Source organism: Haliaeetus albicilla, chromosome 10 (assembly GCF_947461875.1).
Source record: "Haliaeetus albicilla chromosome 10, bHalAlb1.1, whole genome shotgun sequence".
Lineage (NCBI taxonomy): Eukaryota > Metazoa > Chordata > Aves > Accipitriformes > Accipitridae > Haliaeetus > Haliaeetus albicilla.
The window spans coordinates 9,567,970-9,584,878 of NC_091492.1; the positions used below are offsets into that span (position 1 = coordinate 9,567,970).

The window sequence follows — 16,909 nt, forward strand, 5'->3', positions numbered from 1 at the left end:
GGACCTAAAAGAAATGTCATTGAATCACAAATACTTCTTTTTGGGCACACTGAAGTATGGCAATTTTAGACTGGTCTAGAGCAGTTACTAACTTAGATAAGATGAGAATGAGTCCTGACTCTGCCCTCACTTTGCCCCTCCATGCCTCTGCCCAGCTCTGAGAAGGTTAGTTTTTTGCTTTATGTAGCCATTTAGTGTGTTCTGATCTATTCTCTTTTATATTATGTTTGTTAGTATGCATTCAAACATTATGAAATACGTGCTTTCCGTCCCAAAAGAGTACATATTAATCTTCTGCAGGAATTACAAAGCATTGCTTTTATAGACAAGAAACTGTATAGCTTTTTCCTGTAAAAGAATAGAAGTATAGACTTTGCCTAAAACCTTGGAACAAACCTTCATTTACGAGACAAGGGAATCATTTTTATTCCACTACATGAATTCACTGGGCTGCCACAGGCCAGTCATAATCTGTTATTGTTTCCCTGCAACCTTGTACTATTAATTTTTCTTTTTAATGAACTGTCCAGTCTAGTTTAGCTATGGGAACTATGATGGAGCTGCAATATAAATGGTTTATGTCATGCCTTTGTCAAAAGGCTTTCCCCTACAGCACTAGAATGTAATTGAAAAGCCATTTTAAAATAAAGTAACTGAATGGTTGCAAATGCAGGTTGTCAGGAATGAAGTGGGAAAATCCTTTGCATTACATTAGATTTTACCAATTACAACGTCTGTGACTTTATTAGTGTTTATACAGATTAGTAAAGCCACATAAATTGTATATGTTTGCATGGTTATATTAGCAAGCATTCCTGATACTGAAGCCATTTTTAAGAAGTTTGGTTAAGTATCTCAAAAGAATTAAATACACTAAATTTTGTTTTATTTTATAGCCTACAGAATATGTCCATGTTTGAGACAGCAAACTAGCTTCTGAGTAGAACTCAAGACAGTTTTTCTTGCATATGAAACCTTGAATGGCTGAGAACACAGTAATCTTTTTTATATATAGTATATACGTGCAAGACACACAATTTAGTTTTCTCTTATGTTTATTTTTTCTAGCCCTCTTATGTTTATTTTTTCTGCCCCCTTGTTCTTGGAGGCATGATGGTGTATGTTTTAATATATGCTATTATTATCATTATTATTGAAGACCAAAGAGAGCAACTAAAGGGAGCATTTATAGTTAAAGATGACAACAGTTTTCTCAATAAATTCTTATCAAAATTGTTTCTGAAAGACTTTGATTTACCTTTTGGTTCACACTTCTCACCTTTAAAATAACTATGGAAATTTTGTCAGAAATTAATTTTATCAGAACACATTTCACAACTAAATGCAAACTATTTGAAGTTGTTTGACTCACAAATAGATTGGACTTTTGGTGAGTTTTCCAGTCAACGTATCAATCTCTTAATGCCTTTTTCTCCTCTTATGGCCAGTCTCTCCTTTGCTTAGGCAAATCTCGCGCCTTGGGGGAACCTCAGGAGTTTCCTGTGACTTAGCCCAGCCAGGCTGCTCCAGCCCACAGGGCAGAGAACATTGCAGCCCAAATAGGGCTGGGATTTCCCCGAAGGCTGGGAAAATGCAGAGGTGAGTGCTTGATGACTCAGTTGTTTCAGCTTTTGAGCTGAAACAAACTTTTTGTCACTGAGACCTGAATTTCAGTTCAGGTACAAGTTAGTTGTTTCCAACAACAAACTCCACATTTCAACACAGTCAGATTTTTTCAAGGCAACAATACTTCATAGAAATAATTTTCTATTAAAAAGCAGATAGGAAAGTCTAAATTGTCCATATTATGAGGTATCGAGACTACAAGAGATAGGGCAATGTGAACATATTTCCCCACTTGATGTCTTTTAGAAGTCTTTGTAATTTATAACAAAATAATCATTAGTCTTTGGTATCTGACCAGGATATATGTCTTATAATTATTCTAACAATATTTCCAAAGGTGTTTTAGCTCAAGCAACAAAAAAGCAGAAGTAACAAATTCAGACTCTATCTCGTTACACAGACTATGTGAAATAAGACTGACACAAGCAGATGACTCCTAACATTTCACTCTCAGGCCTTACTTCAAGAACCTGAGGATTCGATGTACACTGGAGAGTCATCCTACTAAAATCAAAGCTTTTGCCCTCATATGTGAGCCTATTTCATTTAGACTACTAATATCCATCCAAAAATATATGTAATAAGCTAATCCTGCAGATATACTAGGTGTTTGCTCTGAGCTGTAGTTCTGCGGGTTGAAGCTGAGAATTCAAAACTTTGGGTCTTAATACCTATATAAAAGGCTACTTGTATAGAAGCGAAGTGAGACATGTAATACAGGATAAAGCAGGCAATTGGAGATGTAACACTTTCTGTTTAAATGTGTAGGCTTCATTAAACGTGCTAGCACTGTAGTAAGACAGGGTGATTCTAAGTAACTGAAAATTAATCTTCTTTCCACATGGCATTCATGCAGAAACAAAACTATACAGTAATTTCCTTCCAAGATCCACTTTGTACGTCAGGAATACCATTTTTCCCATTATAGTCCGGGCTTACTACATGAGAATTAAAAACAAATAATGAAAAGGATGCTATATATGAAAGAGGCAAAGTATACATTATACAACACTGATTTATATATTCAGTAAGCGAACCTAAGTTTCTCATCCTATATGAGAGGGATTTTTAAATATGGCAGTATTCTTTTTGAGGGGTCCCATGGAGCCTTTATTTGTATATAATGCTTTTCAGAGTAATATTATTGTGATGAAATGTATCAGTTTTGCCTACTCTCAGTCCCTCTAGAACTTCAGTATAGAAAATCCAAGCAGTATAGAAAGGAAACCTCTAGTCAGGACACTCCCACTTAATGAAGCTACTGGCCATCTTCCAGTGTGACTGAGTAGCCAAGCTTATGTTATAGCTCGAATGAGCTCAGTAGTGTCTTTCTGTCTGCCCTGTTGTTCTTTGTTCCATTAACAGTAGCTAAACATGAACATTTTACCTTCTCAACTCTTTGATTACCTAGATACTGTAACAGGAAATTTGCATTCCTGAACATGCACAGCTGGAAACAGTTTAAGAAAGATCCTTCAAAAGAAGAGAAGAGAATTTAAGAAGGATATTGATGCCCAGGTTTACATGATAATCAACAAAAGCGGTTCTTATTCCTCCTCTTTTGCAGGGAGGCACTTCACACTCCAAACAGAGGGAACATCCCACAGTCACTCTGCAGGAAGCTTGCTTTCAGAAATTATTTGCTTGAACTCTGAAATGTAAAAAAGTCTACGAAAATAGACACAACAGTTTCTCAGATAAGACATGAAAGAAACTTGAGTAGGGATGCAGTTTGTTAAATTCACTTATCTCATCTACTAGTGAGAGTGATGGGCCTTCAAGTTTTCCTTTAAGGTCATTCCTCATAGTCCTTTAATTTGTAAAAATTAAATCTATTTGAAAGTGTAGCTCTAAAGTCAAGAACAGGAAGAGTAGAAAGAGGCCTGAACTAAACCTTGAACTGAGATACAAGAAAATGCCAGAAGAGGCAAACTGAAACAGTGGTGAGAAAATTCACGTAACTGTGGATGGAGGGGAGACTCAGAGAAAATTAATGCATAACTAATTTAAGATATTTTTGCTATGTCTTCTTGATACCCATATATGAATGTGAAACCTAGTCAGGAAGTCTTCAGTCAAACCAAACTCTCTTTAACTTCATTGTATTGAAAAGCTGTATCTGAACAAGAATTGAGCATTGTTTGCAAAATTTGGTCCTTGTGTTCAGTGAATGACGGGATAACAATCTCACGTGCTGAGCTACAGCTCTTCCTAAGAAGCAAAGGAGCTTGCACATTTCCCACCTAAATTAAATTGAATGCTGTTGGTATCACTATCAAATACACTCTGTTTCAGCCTGATACTAATTGCTGCAGTCTACCTTAACAAGTCAGTGGATACCATAAACACATATCTTATATAGCTGTTCACAAGGATGTTTAAGTATACGGCCCATTTGGCTGCCACAAGTAAGATTATCATCATTCAAGGACATTTCCACAGAAATGAAGCATCTGTCAAGCAGGACATGAGTGCATTGAATGTAAAATCTGTGAATGAGTCAGCTAGACAAAGAGCTTTAATATCCTGGCTTTGTACCTTCTATCCTAGACAATTCAGATGGGATCATGCCTTTGATTCTGTAAAAATGATAGTATTTACACATTTATTATCTATTACATTTAATTTGTTTCTGTGTTGATTTTAAAAAAGCAATGAATACTCCTGTAAGTAGACAATTCTCACCTCTGTGGAATCACTGGTTTCAGTAATAGCACAACTGAAAGTCACAGAGGATATGAAAAATTAAAGGCATCAGAGCAGCAGATATAAATATTTTTAGGTCTAGGGTTTCCCAAACTGCTCTATTTCCACACTTTCCAGAGCCACCTTCTCTGAAGCCTAAGGGTCACCACTAAACTCTTTTTCTAACCCAGGTCTGAGCGGTTATATTAAGCTCAGTGGTATTGCACAAAATATCAGAGAAATAAACCAAATATGAAATTAATCATTCAATCATGTAGGCTTAGAATAAGAAAAGTATGAAACTTTTTGACAGATAAAATCAAGTTGGAAGCCTAAATATTAGAAAATTTCTTGCATTTCTGTTCTTCAGTGCTACATTGTTGTGAGTTTTCAAGAGGTTCTCTGGTATTTTAAACAAGAAATTAAACAAATGTGATCCAAAAAACACACCTTATCAAACCATGCTTTACAGACTCAGAAGGATGGTCAGTGTCTTACAGCATCAGCTCTCCCAAAGTAACAATCAAGACCAATGGATAAACTCGATGATGCATGAGAAAAACTGGCTGACAGCACACATCAAGTGGGGGACTAGTCATTGAAGAAAGTCCCCTATATTGTACAAATACTGTGGACACTATAGAAAGGAGAGACTAGCTATGCATATCTGACATCACTCAGAAGATCATACATTTGGAGGTACTACTTACCTTCACCCACTGGAAACTTGTTGCCAATTTATGTAGCATGTTCCGCACATTTGAAATGCCACTTAATGAGACTATGATAACAATGCAGATGTAAGCCTTCTGTTGCCACTTATCCAGTACTTCAGCTCTGGCTGCAAAGAATGAAAAAGTTCATTTGAAATCCAATGCAACTTAGTACCATAATAAAAGAAAACTAAAGTCTAGCCTATAAACTATCACAGTAGCCTAAAGAGAGTTTAAAGACTAGCAATTAAATAATACTTATAATTCCAAGGAGAAAATTAATAAATAGTTTTTACCTTAACAGACTTACTATTGGAAGAATGTTCCCATAACTAAAATGCTGGAGGCCATATCAAAATTCCTTCACATCTTTTTCATTATCTCCTGAAAAAACAGAGTTCTATGGAAAAATCTGTTCTGGGAACATTATCCAATACAAAACACACTGTAGGGAAAAAAGTAACAGCTGCAGATACCATTAGCCACCAAGATGTGCTTTGAACATTTCCAAGTGCTCTAAAGGCATATTAGAAAATTAGTATTTTTACCATTATGATGGAGAAAGGAGTAGATTATTTTAGTAAGTAGAACTGCCACTACAGTAGGGAAAAGGTATCTAGGATAAAACATTTGAAGTAAGCAAATGAGCAAGAGCTGCCTCTGCCTGTAAGAAGTTCCCCTAAAGTTGTTTCAGTGGTTAAAATTCTTTCATAAATAGGATAGTGAGTTGAGACAGGGTGTGGAAACAAAGAGAAACCAGCTGAATCATTTCTTATAAGGTGAGGTAAGTCTTTTCTTGAATTAAATCAGTAAGTTAAGAATGCTCACAGTTTCACAGAGCAGTCCCTCATCATTCTGTGTGTTTCTGACAATGTATGCCCACACAAGTAAAAAATATAGTTAATGTGATTGAATGCAAAAGAAATACTCAGTGTGAGGTATTGTTATGTACCAGGGTTTTTTTCATAGAGGACCCTTTTGAACTAATTCACAACTCATATGAATGCATGAAAGACTAAAACTGAATAAACTTTCTCATTTTGATAATTTGTTCAATATCTTTGAAGATGACAACATCTTTACAAATGACTTTGCAGCTCAAGATTCCCTTTTGCCCAAGACATTTGCAGTTGCTTAGATAAGTATTTCTCAAAATATTCTCTTACATATTCCTATGGTCTAATTTTTTTGAGATCTGCTTTTGCTTTTAAAAGCAGCAAATACTTAATAATAGATACTACCAGTCCTCAATCTAACCTGTTACACTATTAAGCTTTTTCCTTTGCATACGCCTGACCACCAGTGAAGTGCCCATGTACATAATAATTTAACTGTCAAGTAAGGGCTCCATTTTCCAGTTACACTGCATTTAAACAGTCATCAGAGGTTACAAATCGATTTTTTTCTGTAGCACTAATCATTATTTGAGGCAAATAAATCTTCATATTAACATCAAACAAGGAGGAAAAAAACTCCTCCAGATTTTTCATGAATTTTCATGAAAAACATGATTTAAGACTGCTGAATGATTTCCATCATTATTGTAGCACAAGAAATAGTTTAGCTGATTAACTGATTGATAGGTATCAGATACTACTTTTACTGCATATTATGTTTTTATTTTCTTATTTTCTGCTGCAGTTGAATATAGCTTCAATAGTAAGTTTCTACTAACTCTATAACCTTCACAAAAGCCAAAAGAAAAACAACTGCTGTATTTACAGAAGGCTGTTTCAAAGTCCTATTATAATTACAAGAAAACTAAAAAAACCCATCCATTAAACAGTTCCAATGCTCCAAATAGATTTGACACAGTGGCACTTTAAATCAAATCTCCTAACAAGATTTTTTTTTTTTTTTTCGTAAAATAAGCTGTGGCTTCAGAGTCGGTTTATACAAAGTGACAACTCGAACCATTTTGAAATGTTGCTAGTTAGAGGGGAAAAAAAACCCCAAACCCATTGTCACTATGGTAATTATTTCACAATGCCTGATGTTAAATGGGCAGTCCTGTGGCCTAAGAAGCAGCTGAATCCTGCATTGTCCTTCAATGATAAAAAGATTTGAAAGTCTGAAAAGCAGAGGAACAGAATCTCACAGCTTCTTAGACTTCACTCTGAAAGGGCCATTGTAACATCATCATAAATCCTGGGCTCCCCAGGCACTTGACAACTAAAGCAGTGGACAATAGAATTCTTGTGTTGAACAAAACACTCCTTGTCTGCCAAAGGGCTTATCTGCTTCATTTACAAATGTCTTTCATTGTACCAAAATAATTCCCTATTAGAAAAACTATTAGGAACAGAACTAAATAAATATTCACAGCTTTGTGGTCTGTTTGACAAAATGAATAAACTAATACAATCAAGGAGCATGCAAAATATAAGATTTAAATCAAGGAAACCCAAACCAACCCCAAACATCTATTTATTTTCCTCTCTTCATTTTCCCTTTTCCTGATTGCAGGGAATTATACTGAACACACATTGGTCTCTGTAAAAAAGACCTAGGTACATTACCCTCACTAAAAGAGATGAAAAATATTAGAAATCTGCAAAGATCTCGGATTGGAGCAAAATTGTATCCAATGTGCTTTTAAAGTTAAATATTTCCAGAAGAGCAATTACAGAAATAAACTTGGAAACATATCTGAGCATTTAATGAAATAGAGACAAAATACTCACAATTTAAACTGTGGATTTATAACTACATATGTTTAGGTCCTTATTACTGAGAGATACAAAGGCATTAGGGATCAGTTTCTGAAATGAAATGGTTGTCAGATTATTGCAACTTTTTTCAAGCCCAATGAAAATTCTGGCTGCTTTCACAGAAATCAGTGAAGGAGACTAAAATATTCCAAATATATATATATGTGCAACTTCAAAAAGCATTTCTAACATAGTCAGAATTCCATTGCATCAGGTTTCCACATAAACGGTTATTCGATTACAATTTACTAGAAAAGTGCTTATGGAAAAACAATTTACACCATACACAATTATTAAGTAAAAACCCTACCAAACTAAAGTATTATGCAAGCAAACGAGTACTGACCATATTCAAAGTGCCAGAGTAGTCTGTATGGCTGAAATAAAACCTGAAGAAGTTGAAACTTCTTGACTGAATTATCATTCATAAACTACCTATTCAAATCCAATATGGAAACAATGTTTTTACACAGCCCAGGCAAATGGGCTGAGTGGCTGAGTGGCTGAATAGCTTTTTTTTCCCCTAATTATTACAAGCCTACAAAACATACAGGTATTTCTAACCTGCATGTTAAACAGATATTCAAGTGGGAAATTAAATATTCAGAATGTACACAACAAACAACAACAATACTGTTAAAATGCATAAAAGCATCTAACAACATTTAAAACAAAAATAACACAGGTTTAAGCTCAAAATCACAAGGCAGAATCCAAGAGTTAGGAATATGTGAGCTTTCCATGGTTCTACCATGAATTTGCAGTCTGACCCTGCCACACACCACTTAACCTTGGAGCCATTTCTAAAAGTTAACAAAGGCACACCATAAAACATTTCACCTATGAAAAATGTACTAATCGGTATAAAAATCAGAGGAAGGAGGCCTGAATTAAGACCTCCCACAAGCCAGCTGAGTATCTCTACTGTCTGGGTGCAGAGCTTCACTGTTTTTTCTCTCACCTTCTCTCCTCAGTGAATAATTAACTGTTCTAAAGATATAGGTACAAGTTCTGATTTAATACAAAGTTTAAACTTGACTTCTCATATGCCATTTTTTGATGTTTTCTATTCTATGCTATGCATCGCCCAAATTCCCCTCCCTCTTGAAGCTGTATCATCTGTATAAATATAATTTGCATAAAGTTATTCTGATCATTTAGGCAATTCACTATTCAGGAATATGTCTTCAGCAAAATCTGTTTCCTGCCAGCTCTCATAGTTTTATTCTAGTTCCTACTACATGACACACAACGACACCGTATTTTTATATAGTCAGCAGTCTCTATTTAGGTATAAGAAAAATGGATCTGCACTGAAGTTTAAGTCTCTTAGTGCAAAATCGGCATTTAACCCTACTAGAGAATATATATCTGGGTGCCTTGACTAGGATGGTAGTGTCCTTGGCTTTATATAAATTGCTCCTGCAAGCTATTATCTTAGCATCTAAATAAGCTTATGCTTGGAATCACCTTCCAGGAGAATCTGTCTTTTTCCACTTACTACAGGCAGGTAAGTCAAGTAATGTAAATCCCCACACGGAGCAACAAATATAGCAGCTTAGAACGTTTATGTGAGAAGGGACCTCTGGAGGTCATCTGGTCCGACTCCACCACTGAAAGCAGCACCAATTTCAAAGTTACTTTAGGTTATTGAGGCTGTCACTTCATTAATGTTATTAGCTGAAATTAGCAGCATGACCAAGGTCTCTGTGTGGACATGAACGCTTTATGGGCTTACCATCTCATGCTGAAAGACGGTCACATGAAAAGTAACAGAACAAAAAAAAGGGCAAGAATTGCATCAGAAAGAATAAAAAGGTGTGGTGGGTTGACCCTGGCTGGACGTCAGGCACCCACCAAAGCTGCTCTGTCGCTCCCCCCGCAGCTGGACAGGGAAGAGAAAATATAATGAAAGGTTCGTGGGGTGAGATAAGGACAGGGAGAGATCACTCACCAATTACCATCACGGGCAAACCAGACTCAACTTGGGAAAAATTAATTTAATTTATTACTAATCAAATCAAAGTAGGATAATGCGAAATAAAACCAAATCTTAAGGCACCTTCCTCCCACCCCTCCCTTCTTCCTAGGCTTAACTTTACTCCCAACTTTCTTTACCTCCTCCCCCACAGCAGCACAGGGGGACAGGGAATGGGGGTTGGGGTCAGTTCATCACACGTTGTCTCTGCCGCTTCATCCTCCTCAGGGGCAGGACTCCTCACTCTTCCCCTGCTCCACCATGGGGTCCCTCCCATGGAAGACAGTTCTCCACGAACTTCTCTAACATGAGTCCTTCCCATAGGCTGCAGTTCTTCACAAACTGCTCCAGCGTGGGTCCCTTCCAGGGCTGCAGTCCTTCAGGCACAGACTGCTCCAGCGTGGGTCCCCCACGGGGTCACAAGTCCTGCCAGCAAACCTGCTCCAGCGTGGGCTCCTCTGTCTCTCCATGGGGCCACAGGTGCTGCCAGGACCCTGCTCCAGCGTGGGCTTCCCACGGGGTCACAGCCTCCTTTGGGCATCCCCCTGCTCCGGTGTGGGTTCCTCCACGGGCTGCAGGTGGAGATCTGCTCCACCATGGACCTCCCTGGGCTGCAGGGGGACAGCCTGCCTCACCATGGTCTTCCTCACGGGCTGCAGGGGAATCTGCTCCGGTGCCTGGAGCATCTCCTCCCCCTCCTTCCTCACTGACCTGGGGGTCTGCAGGGTTGTTTCTCTCACATCTTCTCACTCCTCTCTCCAGCTGCAGTTGGGCAGGGTTTTTTTACCCCCTTCTTAAATATGTTAACCCAGAGGTGCTACCACTATAGCTGATGGGCTCAGCCTTGGCTAGTGGTGGGTCCATCTCGGAGCCGGCTGGCATTGGCTCTGTCGGACATAGGGGAACCTTCTAGCACCTTCTCACAGAAGCCACCTCTGTAGCCCCCCAGCTACCAAAACCTTGCCACGCAAACCCAATAAAAAGGGCAATTTGTATAATCTGCCTTACAAATACATACGCAGGCAATTACAGGGTCTATTGGCAGTTCGGGGCTAATGACTTTGATGACTGACCACATTTCAGGGTCTGGGGGACGATTGCACCACTCTGTGTGTGCTCCTGAGCACCCAGAGGACCTGCAGCAGACCTAAGGTGCAGCCCGTGTGGAGAGCAATGATAGTGGAGCGCACATTTCCCCTGCTACGGGCTGTCGCCACCACAATACTTGAACACTTTAGACTGTTTTTATTACCTCCTGATTCTGAGGTAGAAAAGTGTGAATATCTGTATTCTACAGCACAGAACTCAGTCCTGGAGAAGCTAAGTTTTCAACCTATGATTCGCCTAGGAAGCCTGTCATAAAATGAGGCTTGAAAACAGATTTTGAACCAAACAGTTGTACCATCCTATACCTTCCTCCAGAAGGAAAGAAGGATCTTACCACCCAGGGGCATGCTTTGTGGAAGGCAGGACATGCAAGAATAGGACAAAACCCAAGAGCTGCAGAGGTTTCACACAAACAAGGTTCTGTTCAAAGTGGGCAAACAGCTTGTTTCTCTTTCTTATGAACTATTCTGATTTGATATTATACTCTCCGCCAAAATATTTTCCCTTCGTGTTCCCATCCCTTCACCGTGCTGTTGAGTGCTGACTAACATTCAGCAAGTTGCAATGCCACAAGCAAGGAACTGGTGAGACTGCTTCCAAGTACTGTGCACTGAAAAGTAGTTGACTGTCCTGAATAATATGCTGTTAGACACAAAGGCCACAACCAATAGCAGAAATTAACAAACTAAAAAGCAGAATAGCTGTATGCTCTCATGAGAGACAAAAATACATCTTAACGCCTTTCAGAATATTAACAGACTGCAGACTGAAGCCCAAATCTCATCTGTCCAAGGCCAAATTAAATAGCAGTAAGAGAAAAGGGTCATGTGGGCTCACAAGGAACAAATTAGCCCCCCCCTCCAAAAAGCTCTTTATAGATCACATGAGTGCCCAGGCCCTGTGCTCACCCAATACCATATGACTTTATCATTTTTTTCTTGCTTTGGGGTCACAAGTGCCTGAAGGTAGATGATAGGCCCTTGAGGATAAAGTCTGTATTAATTAGCTTCACACTGCTCCAGTCCCATCCTATCCAGGTACTAAGAATACAAGTGGATTGGGAGGCCTGAAGGCAGGTATGTTCTGTCATTTTAAATATCATAAATCAAGCCCTCCATTTAAATGTTTCCAACTTCTCTGAGTTTCTTCTAAAAACTAAATTTGGAAGAAGACGATCCACAGCACGTAGATACATACTTTTTATACATACATACCTATATAGATATATACGCATGTAAAGAAATCTTAATAAAAATAATTTATACAACTTTTTCGTGCATAAACAAATATTTCTGTGTACCACACTGTATATAATTTGAATTTCCTGCATTTGGAAGAAGTCTTCATTTGTCCTCTAAAAGCTTGACTTTTTATATTTGCTAACAGATTAATTTAAGTGTATGTTCTTGAACCACCACCAGTAAAATGCTCATATATATTTCTTTCTTGGATAAGCATATTATATATACAAAGCATACAAAATGAGTCTACCATTGCAAGAGGCATACAGAATTGCTCTAAAGCCTTCTAAGTTGTGCTGGAACTCTGCTTCCACCAGCAGCAGATATCAGAGACTACTAGAGTGGGATCTTGCCATCATTGAAATATTTTTATGGCAAATTTTCCCTGCAGATTTTTTTTTTCTTGTTTGTTTCCTCCCCCCTTGCCATTTTCATATTCATATTCTTTGGTGTTTTTCTTCCACTAAACATGAATGGCCAGATGCTTCCTCCAGAGTAAAGCTGTACCAAAGACTGTCTTCACTAGCATTTGGCACTCTATTTATCTTATCTTTCTCTGCTGCCAATTTCAGTAGGCTGTTCTCTATTTCTTTCCTCTGGCTTTCTTCTGCTCTCTTTTATCAATCTCTTCTAGTGACCTGAAAAGAAAACCTAAAAATTGAGAGCCACTGAAGTATATGCTGAATGCCCCCATTAGTCAAGCTGTAGGGGACACTCAGCACAGAAAAAAAAATATTCAACTAACCTTTCAAAAAATCTTTATATAAATGTTCTACAAAATCATCCTGCTGGTTCCAGGTCCACTGGAGACACCCAAGAAAGAATAATTCTGGGACATCAGAGATACCATAAAGGAGAATAGCTCAGAATTCGTCCAAGAGGCTCGAGAGAGACAGAGTTCTTTGGTCTTAGGGACGTTTTTTCCTACCTTCTCCCTTTTATTAATAAATAAAGAGGAGTTGTTCAAAGTCACCACAGAGATCTGACATTTCTAAGTTTCTGTGTACCTCATTCAACTCACTGAATATCTCTGTCATCCCAGAAAGATACATGATTCATTCTGGGAAGCCTATTGCAAACCCAGCACTGACTCTTCAAACATTTGTAAAGCTTTTTTTAAAAGTTTAATTCAGTCTTATTTCTGGACTGAATACACCTCTTTCCCTATTCCCCCCCATCCTCCTCCCCAGACCCCACAGGTCATAGCTTGTCTAGATCTAGGGAGGGTGGAAGGAAGGGAAAATGGATATAGTAAACTCATTTTAGGTCAACCAAAAGGCATTCAGTCTCTGTCTTTCCTAGCCATCTTTTCCTCACTTCCTTTTGTATTTTCTCAAAGGACATTACACAGTTGGCTTCTCGATCAAGGAGAAGGCAATGTCAAACACATTAATTTGTCCATGAAACGGTCTTTAAGTGTTGACAACAGAAAGCTTAAAAAATGAAGACAGACAAGCTAAACATTACTGATTCCAAAAACAAGCCTCTTTAAATGACACATTTCAGTTTTCAGGACTGAACAATACTGACCAACTGATGTTTTGATACTTCCTCAACAGCATATAATTTTTACTAAATGGTAATTAAAGATACAGCAAAATATTAATGAGCAAGTATAGAACTTGGAAGATGTGCAAGCACTAAGAGCATTTCATGATGCCTGGTGTGCAGTTTCTACTCACAACTAATAGAGCTTTCCAGAATTGCAGCAATGTTTATAAGAAGAATGATGAGATTTTTCCACCACCTATCATTTCAGGATATTCCACTCTAAAAATTACAATATACTTCTGTATTTTATGGATTTATTTTGTTATTTGGTAACGTGCCTACCTATCTGTTGTTGAGAGTTTAAACATAAACACAGATCTGTATTTCAGCTGCATCATGAAGTGCTCGTAACACTGAAGTTCACAGCCAAAATTAACCAGAATATTTGACAATATTAATATTTAACATTTGTCTGCTATTCATTATGCCTCCCAAATACCACCAAGACTTTAATTTTCTGTAGTATAATTACTATAAGCTACGAGCAAGTGCATTATGAGGTTTCTTCAAAACAATGATTGTGAAATAGAAATATGCATAACCAAATAATAACAGCGCAAGTGCTCTGCATATTCAGGAGAAACTGCATAATTAGGAAAGAATTCCTACTTATATCGATGGGAGTTTTGCCTGATGGAGATAGTCCTAGGTGCTATAAAGTCATTTGCTTTAAATAACAATAAATGAGCGTTTATGAAATGATAAGGACAATAAGAAAGTTAAAAAAAATCAAAGAAATAAAAAATCCTTACTTGGTTGAAAGCTGAGAACCTATCTCCACTATTTTAAATTATTTCAGAAATACAGCTACTCTCTAAGTTTCAGTTGCTTTCTTTTGGGACTCAGCCAGGAGTGCTCAATGTTAACATACCTAGACAAAAAGGAAGACTGCATATAGAAATAACCTAATGCCTAATAAAAATAAAATATAACTTTGTAATAATGAAAGAAGTCCCTTTGCCAACTGTGCAGAACTGCGACTCTCCAGCAAAAGCATGGAAAGATCTATTTGCCAAAAGCTTATCTAAAAACATGTAAGTGGAAGAATTTTCATACAGCAGTAACTTTATTCCTTTTTGGCCAATTTGGACAGGGATGGAAGAATATTCCAGGCCATAACTTAAGTCTCCTGGGTGGCCTTGGGCAGATTTGCTGGGAGTATCTACACAGTATATTGCTGGCAGATGTGAGCTTTTTCTGCCCAAGTTCCAAGCTGAGCTGAAGCTGAATAAACGCGGTTAGCATAGCACACTGTGCCCAACCCACCAAGTCCTACTGCGAGCCGAGGCATATGAGCTCGTGATCAGACCTGCTAATTCAGATTTGGCACCGTGATAAACATGTTTGTGTAGCTCCGGTGGGCTGAGATTCCATCTGCCAACAATAGACTTTGTCGACATGCCCTCTGCTCCTCAGCTCCGTCACTAAACTGGAGATAATAATTAACGCCTGTATCTGAAAATGATATTGTGAAGGTAAGTTAATTTACTCTCACAATGAATGTTAAGATGCTCTAAAACTAGAATCACATAGCTGTGTAGTTATTACTTACGGGAGTAAACCTTTTTCCATACGTATGCTATGGAACTAAGCCAAAATAAGGCCATATACATACTCAATGTATCATTTGGATAGATACTCATGTCTTCAGTATTATCTTCAGGTTCATAAGACTTATGAGTATTTGACAACTTAACATATCTAAACAAACCTGTTATTTTGTTTTCAGAAGGTGTCAACCTAAGTGAGTTATATGGAAACAAGTCACCTAATAAGTTTGCCTGAGTGTGGATAACTTTGCTTCAATACCTTGCTGATATTCACAGTAATTGTAATTATAGTGTAGTCCTTTTTAACAGACAGCATCCTGCATGCTAAATTATGGCTGAACACTTCAGAAAATTCATTTGAGAAGTTTCAAATAATAAGCTTCCCCACTCTCTTTTTAAAAAGAGGAAATCTAATTATTCATTCTGTCAATCTCATGCAAAATGTTCATTGTTTTTACATTATTGTTTACCTATTACTGTAACTGTAGTGCACAGAGAAAGAGAGAAGATGAGGAATAAACCACAGAAACTCCACTAAATGTTGGATTTTTCATTTTATATTGTCTATTTTATTCATATGCTGCTTTTATCCTTTTATTTTTCAGGGCACAGGAACTTCCCTAACCACATTTGAGAAAATAAACCTCAACAATCCCCCACATCAAGACAGTATAATTTTATGAGTGGTTACATAAATTATCTTCCCAAAATACTTTGTGAAGAAATATCTTGTGGTATTGAGAAATACACAATGCTGTAACTCAAAAGGTCAAGATTTCATGGTTTAAAACACTGCACATCCACGAATATGGTACAATGGACGGAAACAAAAATGACCAAAAGTTGCAAGTTTCAGAGCAAAATCCTGTGCTGCATCAAACAGATAAATTTAGTTGACATCAGGGAAGCCCACACATCTGCACAGCATCAGGGCAAAACACCCTTTCAAAACGCACTGTAAGGTTCCCCCCCACCCACTCATACTGGAGCTCTGTGTAACTGAGTCAAGGCGCAGTCACACGCTGCTCTCCTCTTCTCTTGGTATATGATAATCCACTCATTTACCCAAGCTTGCGTGGTGCAGGCATGGCCTTTACAGCCTCTGGAAATGCAGAAACCTGCAAAGCTGTACTTTATGCTGCACAGATGTTAGTAAGCGCCTTAGAAACAGGAAGTAAAATTGCATATTATCAGAAATACGAAGCACAGACAGTTGGAAGTGGAATTGTTGAGCTGTACTTTTTCTTTGTGCCCTGAGTTTTCAGTGCTAAAGTTACCTCATTCCAGCACAGAAATATTTCAACTAATTAAAAATAATAATTGCAGGAAAGGATACTTACAGGGAAGGAAAAAATAAACCAAAGCATTAGAGAGATTTAGGACCATAAATTCTATGGAAAGTCTCAAGTTCTTATGTGATTAAATCACATTGACTTTGAAAAAACTTGTGATCCCGTGCATTTGAAGATATTCCCCCATAACGGCAAATTCAAACCTCATAGTTAAATGTAATAAACCCACACGTGCAATGAAACTTAAGTGCAACTGTTTGGTACCTTTCAGCAAATGTAATTTATTTTAATTTCCAAAACCAGAGCCAGCATTAGGTTTATGCTCTAAAGAGTACAATATCCCAGAAACTACCCAGGTAGGGAAGAGATTGCCGTGTGAGATCTTGTAGGTACAGGGTGAATGACTGTCTAAAGATACTTCAGGGATATGGCATACTCCGGAGCAGTCTCAAGGG

At 37.8% G+C, this 16,909-nt stretch overlaps 1 protein-coding gene across 8 annotated transcripts in view; it reads right to left on the reverse strand.

The window, feature by feature from the left end:
- The window catches only part of CDH11 (cadherin 11), a 191,436-nt gene that overhangs the window by 35,466 nt on the left and 139,061 nt on the right, over window positions 1-16,909 (reverse strand). For 3 of the 8 annotated variants that reach the window (XM_069793422.1, XM_069793416.1, XM_069793417.1), the window contains one exon: window positions 5,022-5,152. The exons of 1 other annotated variant lie outside the window; for it this stretch is intronic. The gene's annotated coding sequence lies outside the window, so the exon portion shown is untranslated. Of the gene's footprint in view, window positions 1-5,021; window positions 5,153-5,320; window positions 5,409-16,909 lie in introns of all 8 variants that reach the window. 4 more of the 8 variants (XM_069793418.1, XM_069793420.1, XM_069793419.1 and 1 more) reach the window with 2 other exon arrangements.